Genomic DNA, 10,601 nt, shown 5'->3' on the forward strand with positions numbered 1-10,601 from the left:
TAATGCCTAAAAGTAGCAAGGTTGAAAATAAATACCGCACCCCCAAAGTTAAATGCAGCAATGCCCTCATTGCTGAAAGATTGAAAGAATTCATGTGATGCGCTTAGGAGGTTTCATAAAAGTCAATTTAAAAGAAACCTTGTGGACCACTAACTTCTAGAAATGTTTCACGAATTGACTGTCCTAAAATTAAGTTGACTCTAGTACATGTGATGAAAAATAGAGGCATGTGTTTCATCATTGAAATCATAATTGGCATAGAAAACAATGCGTTGACTTACAAAGTAATCAATATTTACTGATTGCACCGACTAAAGAGGATGCGATGATAAAATTATCAAAGTTAAAATTGAGATGCGAGAGTGCAAAATTTAGAATAAACAAAGTCAAGGAAAGATATGATGACATGTAAAAATGCATGTCATCTTAGGCCTTTTAATTAGAATTATGAGGACTGTTAAACTGAATATGCGGCAATTATGTTAGGAATTCATAAGAAATTAAGCTTGCGGCGTTCAACATTAAGAATCTCAGTTAACCCATTATTATGCATTATTATGCGTTCAGTTGTCTATTTTTGTAGCTAACGCAAGAAGTGGACGCAAACGCGAAAACTGGACTACCGCATACGGAGAAACTCTCCATCGCAAAGGCGACCGCGTTCGATCAACGCATGGGTGTTGCGGTGATCAGTCGCATGCATCTATCGCATGGGAGTTGCGCTCGTCAAGCGAGGTCATTGTGTAAAAGTTGCGGTATGAAGCGAATACGGTCACTGAATGATTGCAGCTACACGATAACGCATGATAAAGGGATCAACACAAGGTTGGTGGAATGGACGCATCAATGCATCTACCTTGGGAAAAGCAAAAGATGATGTTGACATTTCACATACCGTGCCGTTAGCAGCAGAGATTCAGAAAGGACTAAACGCGTCGTGAATTCAGAATTAGAGCAGTCCATTAATGTTGTCAGTGATCCAGGCTCTATGTAATAAAGCCAATGAGCATAATTCCAACTTGTCTGGGGATTAACTCTGCAACTCAGGGTTATCCCTGCGATCCAAACAAATGCGTGAGAAGAAGCTTGAGAGTTCTTCACCTCCTTCATCCATTCCAAGTAACGACCAGAGCCTTCGACCATAGCTAGATCTTGAGAGAGTCAGTTCCTCCGCCCATCCATGGCACCACCGGCAGCCTTGACGCACATCCGCTGGAAGCAAGTCATTGCTTCCAGCCGGTCATTTCATTTTCTCTTCTTTTCTTATATTGTATTGTATACATTTTGTGATTAAAGAATTAATACATGATGTGTTCAATGCATTCCTGTGTTTCCTTTGACTCCATCTCCATCTTCTTACTTAGCATCTTTAGCTTTCATTGCATCACTTAGTGAGATTGCAAGAGTATTGCATACTTAGTCATGTGGATTAGGGATATGAAGAATGTAGCACACCACCGAGAGGTGTGTGTTGCGTGAGTGTGTGAGTAAACCTTATTTACTTAGTGTGAAGCTGTAGCAACGCCTGTCTATAGGTGGATGCAACACTTGTCTATGAGTAAAGTCAGCAACAACTAATTCCCCGAGAGGGTAAGTGGTTGGTCGCATTAAGCAATGTAAGCTATTGTTCACTAGAGATAGGAATAATCTTATGTCAGCAAAGTTTATATGGTTACCTTGTCTTATGAGCGCTTCATTCATCATTTAGGCATACTTGAGAGAGTAGTCAAAACCCAAATCTAAGACTCGAGAGAGCGGATTGGAATGCATAAGCAAGAATGGGGAACTTAGAGATGAGCTCTGTTTGCTATCACACAACGTATGCACCCTACGGATAGGATTTTTTATGCGTCCAGGAAGTAGGATACGGTGATATACGACTAGCACGCTCATGCAGCAAGAGCACGTGAGCGGGTTATAGAGGTTTAGGTAGGCATAAGCTTCCCGAAAATATTGTAGATACACCGTATACGTCCTAGAGTTAGGCTCAAGTGTGTGTAGCATGATCGCATGACTTGCATTGACTAAGGTTGCCCTTGCGGTCACTCTTAAGGGTTGCAATGAAATCATCTCCACATTTTATCTATTTTCCCATTCATTTATTTCATGTCATGAGTTATCGTGTATCTACCTCTCTTTCATATTCTCATTGCATTGTCTGTTAGCTAGGAGTAGGAGTAGTGTTAGCTTAGCAACCTCCCATCCATTCTTTTATTCAACCGCCACATGCACATTACCGTATTCATCCAGCTACAAATCCTTGAGTTCGACCTCAGATCACCCAAGAAACTTGCATTTGCATTATACTTGGTGTGAGCGCAAGAAAACTTGTGTTAGGACGCATGGTCATCGCATACATTTGTTAACGCATAGTCATTCCAACGCATGACCATCGACGCATGACAATCAACGCATACTTCAAGAACATGCATTGCATATTGAGTCCACGAAATTTTAGTTGTTGAGTAATTGACATATAATTTCCCGTCATCAAGTTTTTGGCGTCGTTGTCGGGGACTTGGCAGCTAATTGTTTGTTGAGTTTTGTGTCTCTACAGGCAACCTTTTTATCTTGGGAGTATTATAACTTGTATGACTAGGTTGCAAACAATATTGAAGTGTAGGAAATGCGCCGAAAGCCGGTATTTACCCCAAGATAGAAGGGCAATCAGTCGTATGAGCTGAAGGCAGTTCTAAGCACATGGTAGCCAACATAGCCCCAACAATTGTTGGAAGTTCCAATGGTCAAGGCAAGTCCTTAACCCGAGCAGTTGAAAGCAATCTCCTGCATGGAAGACTCCTTGCGGTGATAACACTCCTATTTTTTTCTAGGAAGTCTTCTACTCTATCTTTACCTTGCTTTTGTAGTTTAGGTTATTTTTATTGTTATTTTGGATATATGGCTGCTTCCTTGGTTTTGGTGTATTTGTTCTTTATAGGTGTAACAATAAGTCTCCTCGGTGTGCAGTACAACGGAAGAATTCCTTTCATCCTTCAATGCATGGCTTCGATCGCGTGGATTCCAACGCATAATCGCATGCGTTGTTCCGTCTAAGGTTCTTTACTTGTTATCTTTTATGCATTATCCTTTTGAAATTCTATTTTTCCTAATTGTGTTGCTTTGCGATGTTTCTAAGATGGTACATATAATTCACCGCATCTTCTAATTAATCATCGCAAGGCACTCCTTACTTTTATTAACTTCTTCAATTTTTGAAAGTCTTAAGTTTTATTTTGTGCAAACCTTTGCTCAAACATTTATTACCGCATTTCTGTTGATTTTGCTTTTAGCTTTACGGTGAGAACGTTGCTAACCTCTAAGTTTGGGGATGGTAGCGGTCTCGGAAAATCGTGATCATTTGAAAAAAATATATATATATAAAAAAGTGAGAATTTTTTAGAATAATAACTCCACTGTCAACGCAATGGGGAAACCTATGTTGATAAGAGTTAAGTTGTCAAAGGCACTTATCCGTAGTTGGATGTCCGCATGACACACGTGGGGGTAAGCCAAAATGAAGGTAAGTCGCCAGGATCAATGCATAAGCGCAACTCCTCTGTCTGGCGCAAGCCAAGTCAAGCAAGACAAGAGTTGAGTTAAATATGGAACACAACCAAAGTTGGATGCCCACATGACATACGTGGGGGTAAGCCAAAATGAAGGGTATAACCAGGTTCAATGCCACATTTGAATAAGTAAATCGTAAAGTTTTGAAGTGTTTTGAACGAACGCATTCTCAAAAGCTAAACACAAAGTTGCGGTGAATGAATAAAAAGTTTTTTAGCAAAGGCTTGCCGGATCTAAACTTAGAAAAGATCTTTTTGAACAAGCAGCCAAAGTGGAGGAGAGCAATGCGGCAATGGTTAGAGGTATGAGTAAATTATATTCTGAGAAGCTGGTCATCGCAAAGGAAAGCAAGAAGGTGAGTTAGAATTTCTTGTGTATAACGCATGCTTGAGGACAAGCATGATTTTAAGTTTGGGGGTGTGATGACATGCAGAAATGCATGTCATCTTAAACCTTTTACTTAGAATTATGAGGGCTGTTAAGCAGAATATGCGGCAATTATGTTAGGAATTCATAAGAAATTGAGCTTGCGGCGTTCAGCATTAAGAATCTCAGCTAACCCATTATTATGCGTTATTATGCGTTCAATTGTCTATTTTTGTAGCTAACACAGGAAGTGGATGCAAACGCGGAAATCGAACTACCACATAGACGACCGCATACGGAGAAACTCTCCATCGCAAAGGCGAATGCCAACGCATGGGTGTTGCGGTAATTAGCCGTATGCGTCCATCACATGGGAGTTGCATTCGTCAAGCGATTATGAAATGACCAGACCATCGTGATTTTAACTTGCCGGGAAAGAGTCGTAGCCGAGAATTGTACAACAAGACCTTTTGTCCGACTTGGAGATTCTTCTCGCATAGTTGTTTTTCATGGCAACATTTTGCGCACTCTTTGTAGATTTTGGCATTCTCATATGCATGAATTCTCCATTCATCAAGCTCCACCAACTGAAGTTTCCTTGCTTCCCTTGCGGCCTTTAAGTCAAAATTGAGCTTTTTCACTACCCACGTTGCTTTATGCTCCAACTCAAGTGATAAATGGCATGCCTTTCCAAACACCAACGTCTACAGGGACATGCCTATCGATGTCTTATAGGCGGTCCTGTATGCCCACAAGGCATCGTCCAGCTTCATTGCCCAATCTTTGCGTGAAGGCTTTACCACCTTCTCTAATATCAGCTTAATTTCCCTGTTGGACACTTCAGCTTGACCATTTTTTTGTGGATGGTATGTGGTGGCTATCTTATGGAGGAGAATCGCTTGCCGGCATTGATGGAGTGAATGGAAGGATGAGCTTCCCTCTCAAGCTTGCTCAACCAGTAGAAGGGATCTAAGTACAGAGCTTCTCGGTGGGGATTTAGCAGAATTGCAATGAGACTCACCTCTCGGCCTTGTCTCTTCTCTTCCCGGATTTCCTCCGATCAACACTCAGATCAGCTCTCTCTCAATAGCCTCATATCAATTATCCCTCGTATCAAGTATATCTTTCAGTGAATTTTTTAAGGGTATTTATAGGCTGAAGGCTTTGACTCTTTGACTTGTGGTCCCCACTTTATTGTTATGGAAAGTCCAAAAATGGAGGAATAAATATTCCTTCTGTTATGCAATCAGTCCGTCGAATATGCACAACGGTTAGTTATACACGTGTCACAATCCTCTGCATTTGCGCTACTCATTTGCATCTTCCGATCGTGTCGCATGCGGTGTTGTTTCTATTATCGCATGCGGTTGAAGTTCAACTCTGGATCGATTGTCGCATTGCGTCGTCATTGCGTTGATCGTCTATTCATTCCTGACTGATGGGCGCAATGTGACATAGATGTGTTAAGCCTTCTCTATTGAGCCATGAGCGCATACGGTGACTTGGTTTCCTGCAAAACAGACTTAAAATATCCTTTTCTACCATCTTAATGGTCTTAGTGGGTGTATTTGTGATAATTTGTAATTATTGTATTTCTTAGCTAATTTTCATATAATTGACGCAACTTTCCTCTCTTTTGGCCGCAATATCTAAATAAAGCAGTATAAATAACTTGTATTTCTACAAATTATCACACCCCCAAATTTGGATATATGCTTGTCCTCAAACATATCTTCTACTAAGGTAAAAATGCTTAGTTCCTATCCTAAATTTTTGCGTCGATTGGTTGCTCCCAATGCTCCACTTAGGTACATTACTTAACAATGCAATTTCCTTCTATCCTTGCTAATTCATATCAGAGCTCTACTTTATTCTTCTATATAACAAATTTCTGCTAAAAAATGCTTTTCTAGTTTTTATAAATAGAATGTTTACCTCTTCTTTGTCAAACAACTTGATACATCTATATCCGATGGTCAAATTTTGCGTCATATATTAGAGACTGTTAGTCATGGTTACACTCTTCGTTTTGGCTTGTTCCCATGGGTGTCATGCGAACATCCAACTATGGTTGTGTGCCAATTTCAACTTTAACTCATGAATTTCAGAGGAGTTGTCTCTTACATTCTTTTATTTTCTTTTGCATTTTTCTCTTTTTTTTTTCTTTTTCATATTGCGTTTTTCTTGGAAACCCACCTTCATTTTGGTTTGCTCCCACAGGTGTCATGCGAACATCCAACTACGAGCAGGTTCCTTTCACAACTAACTCTTATTAGGTTGGGAATGTTTTTGAAGTTTTCCCTTGCGCTGACATTGGAGTTCTGTATGAAAATTTATTGATACATACATATATATATATATATATATATATATATATATATATACATATATATATATATATAGAAAATGAACGCATTTTCTTAATGACCGCATATTCTTGACCTCATCTGCTCAGACCTTCCCCACCCCCAAATTTAGAGATGCGCAAGGTCCTCATTGCGTTGCTTGGACAGAATAGACAAACATTTAGAAAAAATTTCAAAAAGAAAGTTTGAGCAGAACTTTGAGAGATAAAAGGTAAAGTACTGCTAAGCTACAAATTAACTAAGTGTTAGTCAGAATTTACAAAATATGGGAAATGTTTCTAAGTATAAACATATTATACATCATGGCAGTGCAATGAATAACGCAAAAGTAAAAGATCAAGAACATCACAAATATTGACAAAAGATGATAATGAAAAAGGCACAGGCAAATAGAGAGAATGGCTACTTAGTTGTATTGAAAATTCACTAGTATACAAAGAATTAAAAATTAACGTAATACAAAAATTGTTGGCCTATACAAAGAATCAAAGAATTTCGTTAACTAAGAAAAATAATGAATTGAAATTATCTTTTGAATCTGATTCAGACAGGTGCACGATTAAAAATTAACATCGCGCTTCCCTTAACACAAATGCATTTTTGCTGAGGACGGGCAACAATGCATGCATCCCCGCAACACACCCCTTAACTAAACACATTTCTGGAGGATCGGGCACACAGTGTTGCTACTACCTCAACATAGTGCATTTTGCTAAGGACGGAAAAATGACACACATGCGTACAACACACCCCTCAACGTAACGCAGTTGAGTGTAATTGACGCAAGGTGTCTCTTGTTAACACACAATGCACCCATCAACGCGATACATACCAATTTTTTTAATTTTCTTTTTAATTCATCAACAATCGCAAAGTCGAAAATACTTTGCGGTGTTTAATGTTTCATCAAATCATTCACAAAAATTAAAGAATAGTGCTACTAATGCATACAAATTAAAGGAATTAAACATGACATGAAAAATTAAATTGAAGAGACTTACAGAAAGCATTAAAGGCTAATTCTAAAATGCAGTAACTACGTAATTTAGAAAGCAGTAAAAGATAAACTTTAAAGAAAGCAAGTAAACACAGATAGGGATGTTGATTGAAAGGAGTTCTCAGAATTACCGCAATCACTTCCCTCACAAGTGGTTTAATCCTGCTTGCCCAAGTCAATGGTATCCATGCGTCACTTGAAGTCACCTCCGTAGTAAGGCTTAATCTATTGACCATTGACTTTAAACGCGTTGTTCCCGTCTAAAGTTGTTAGTTCCACTGCGCCGTGAGGAAAGATAGTCTTGATTCGAAATGGCCCAGACCAACGAGACTTCAACTTTCCTTGGAACAATCGCAAACGAGTGTTAAATAATAATACTTGTTGACCTTTGGTGAATGTCCAGTCATTTATGCGGTCGTCATGCCACTTCTTGGTTTTCTTTTTATAAATCTTGGCAATTTCATAGGCATCCCTTTGCCATTCGACCAGCTGATTTAGTTACAGCTTCCAGACTTTCCCCGCACTTACTAAATCAAACTTCAGCTTCTTGCATGCCCACATCGCCTTATGTTCCAACTCGAGCGGCAGATGACAAGCTTTTCCAAAGACCAGAACATATGGAGACATGCCAATTGGTGTTTTATAGGCAGTCCTGTATGCCCATAGTGCTTCATCAAGCTTGGGTGACCAATCTTTCCTGGAAGTATTGACTACCTTCTCTAAGATAGTTTTGATCTCTCGGTTAGAAATCTATGCCTGCCCATTAGTCTGTGGGTGATAAGCAGTCGCAACTCTATGGCTGATGTTAAATTTAGTCAACAGGTTGGTGATTATCCAGTTGATGAAGTGAGAGCCCTCATCGCTGATTAAGGCCCGTGGCATCCCATATTGAGAAAAAATATTCTTCTTAAGAAACTTCGCCACTGTGGCCACATCATTCTTGGCACATGCAATGGCCTCAACCCATTTTGATACATAATCAACCACTACCAGGATATAATGATGACCTTTTTATGGTGGAAATGGGCCCATGAAGTCAATTCCCCAAACATCAAATAATTCAACCTCTAAGATTGATGTCAACAACATGTCATTCCTTTTAGACATATTCCCCATTCTCTGGTATCTGTCGCATTGCACAACGTGGGCATGGGCATCCTTAAACAGTGTTGGCCAAAAATAGCCACACTACAAGACCTTTGCAGCAGCCCGCTGCCCCACCAAAGTGTCCTTCGTAAGGGGACTCATGACACATCTTCAGAATGTGCTTGACTTCGTGCTCAGGAATGCATCGACGTAATATATGATCAGAACCAAGTCGATATAGGAATGGATCATCCCAGAAATAAAATTTGACATCATGTCTTAGCTTCTCTTCTGCTGATAAGTATAATCATCTGGTATTTAACTGCAAACGATGAAATTCACAATGTCCGCATACCAGGGAACATTAATGTCTTCTGACATCAGCAGCTCATCGAGGAATCTTTCTTCAATATCTTTTCTTTCCCTTGAACCTCATAATTCTCCAATCTTGACAAATGATCAGCGACTTGGTTCTCGGTGCCCTTTCGATCTTTGATCTCGAGGTAAAATTCTTGCAGGAGCAATACCCACCGTATAAGCCTTGGTTTTGCATCCTTGTTTGTCATCAGATATTTGATCGCAGAGTGATCCGTATACAGCATAACATTTGTTCTGATTAAGTACTGTCGGAATTTCTCCAGTGCAAATACCACTGCGAGCATTTCCTTCTCTGTGGTTGTATAGTTCTTCTGCGCATCATTCAATGTTTTACTTGCATAATAAATAGGATGCAATACCTTGTCCTTGCGCTGACTTAGTACTGCACCCACAGCATATCCGCTTGCGTCACACATCAACGCAAACGCTTGCATCCAGTCCGGCGCAACAAGAATGGGTGCGATGATGAGCGTATCTTTCAATGTGTTGAATGCTTTGGTGCACGCATCATCAAAATTATATTCTCAGTCAGCTTCAAGGAGCGCACTTAAGGGCCTTGCGATCTGGGAGAAATTACGAATAAATCTTCTATAAAACCCAGCGTGTCCCAGAAAGCTTCTAAGTGTTTTCACGTTCACTGGTGGGGGTAGCTTGGAAATTGCGTCAATTTTCGCCTGATCAACTTCCAATCCTGCTTTTGAGATTTTATGACCCAGAAAAATTCCTTCTTCCACCATAAAGTGGCATTTTTCCCAGTTTAGAACAAGATTTGTTGCCACGCATCTCTTTAAAACCTTTTCCAGGTTAGATAAACAGGAGTCATAATTATTGCCGAAAACTGAAAAAATCGTCCATGAATACTTCGACTGACTCCTTCAAATAATCTGAGAATACCGCCATCATGCATCGTTGGAAAGTGCCTGGCGCATTACAGAGTCTAAATGGCATGCGTCAGAATGAAAACATACCAAATGGGCACGTGAAGGTTGTCTTGTCTTGATCTTCCGGCGCAATTGCTATTTGGTTGTACCCTGAATAGCCGTCAAGAAAACAGAAGAATTCATTCCCTGCAAGTTTGCCTAACATCTGATCATGAACAGGAGTGGGAAGTGGTCCTTTTTAGTGGCCAAATTTAACTTGCGATAATCCATACAAATTCTCCACCCTGTTGTAGTTCTTGTGGGAATTAATTCTTTCTTGTCGTTGGTGACGACTGTCATCCCCCCTTTCTTTGGAACACACTACATTGGGCTCACCCAGCTGCTATCAGATATCGGGTAGATGACTTCTGCTTCCAGCCACTTCACTATTTCCTTTTTCATGACCTCCTTCATGGTAGGGTTTAAACGTCGTTGCCTTTCTACCGATCCTATCTTTCCTTCTTCCAGACGAATCTTGTGCATGCAATACGAGGGAATGATTCCTTGAATGTTTGCCAAGGTCCATCTTAAAGCCTTTGCGTTATTTCTCAGGATCTGTAGAAGTGCGTCTTCTTTCTCCTCACTCAGCGAGGCAGAAATGATAATCAGTAACGTGTTGTTACCTTCTAAGTAAGCATACTTTAGGTGCATAGGCAACGACTTTAACTCTAGCACAGGTGGTTCTTCCAAAGATGGCTTGATGCGTTGTAAAGTTCGTTCAGATAACTTGAGTGGTTCAAAGTTTGATTCAACATAAATTGCGGCACAATCCTCCTCCAACATTGCGCCGATTCCAAAATGTTCTTCATTCAGTTCTTCTAGGGGTTCGTGCCAAGGTCCTTCCTACAATTCCTCAATATACTAATAATTCTCCATATCATTTGGGTACTTCAACGCATTAAAAACATTGAACTTTACTTC

Source organism: Benincasa hispida, chromosome 3 (assembly GCF_027475165.1).
Source record: "Benincasa hispida cultivar pf3 chromosome 3, pf3_genome.v1.1, whole genome shotgun sequence".
In the NCBI taxonomy this organism is placed as follows: domain Eukaryota; kingdom Viridiplantae; phylum Streptophyta; class Magnoliopsida; order Cucurbitales; family Cucurbitaceae; genus Benincasa; species Benincasa hispida.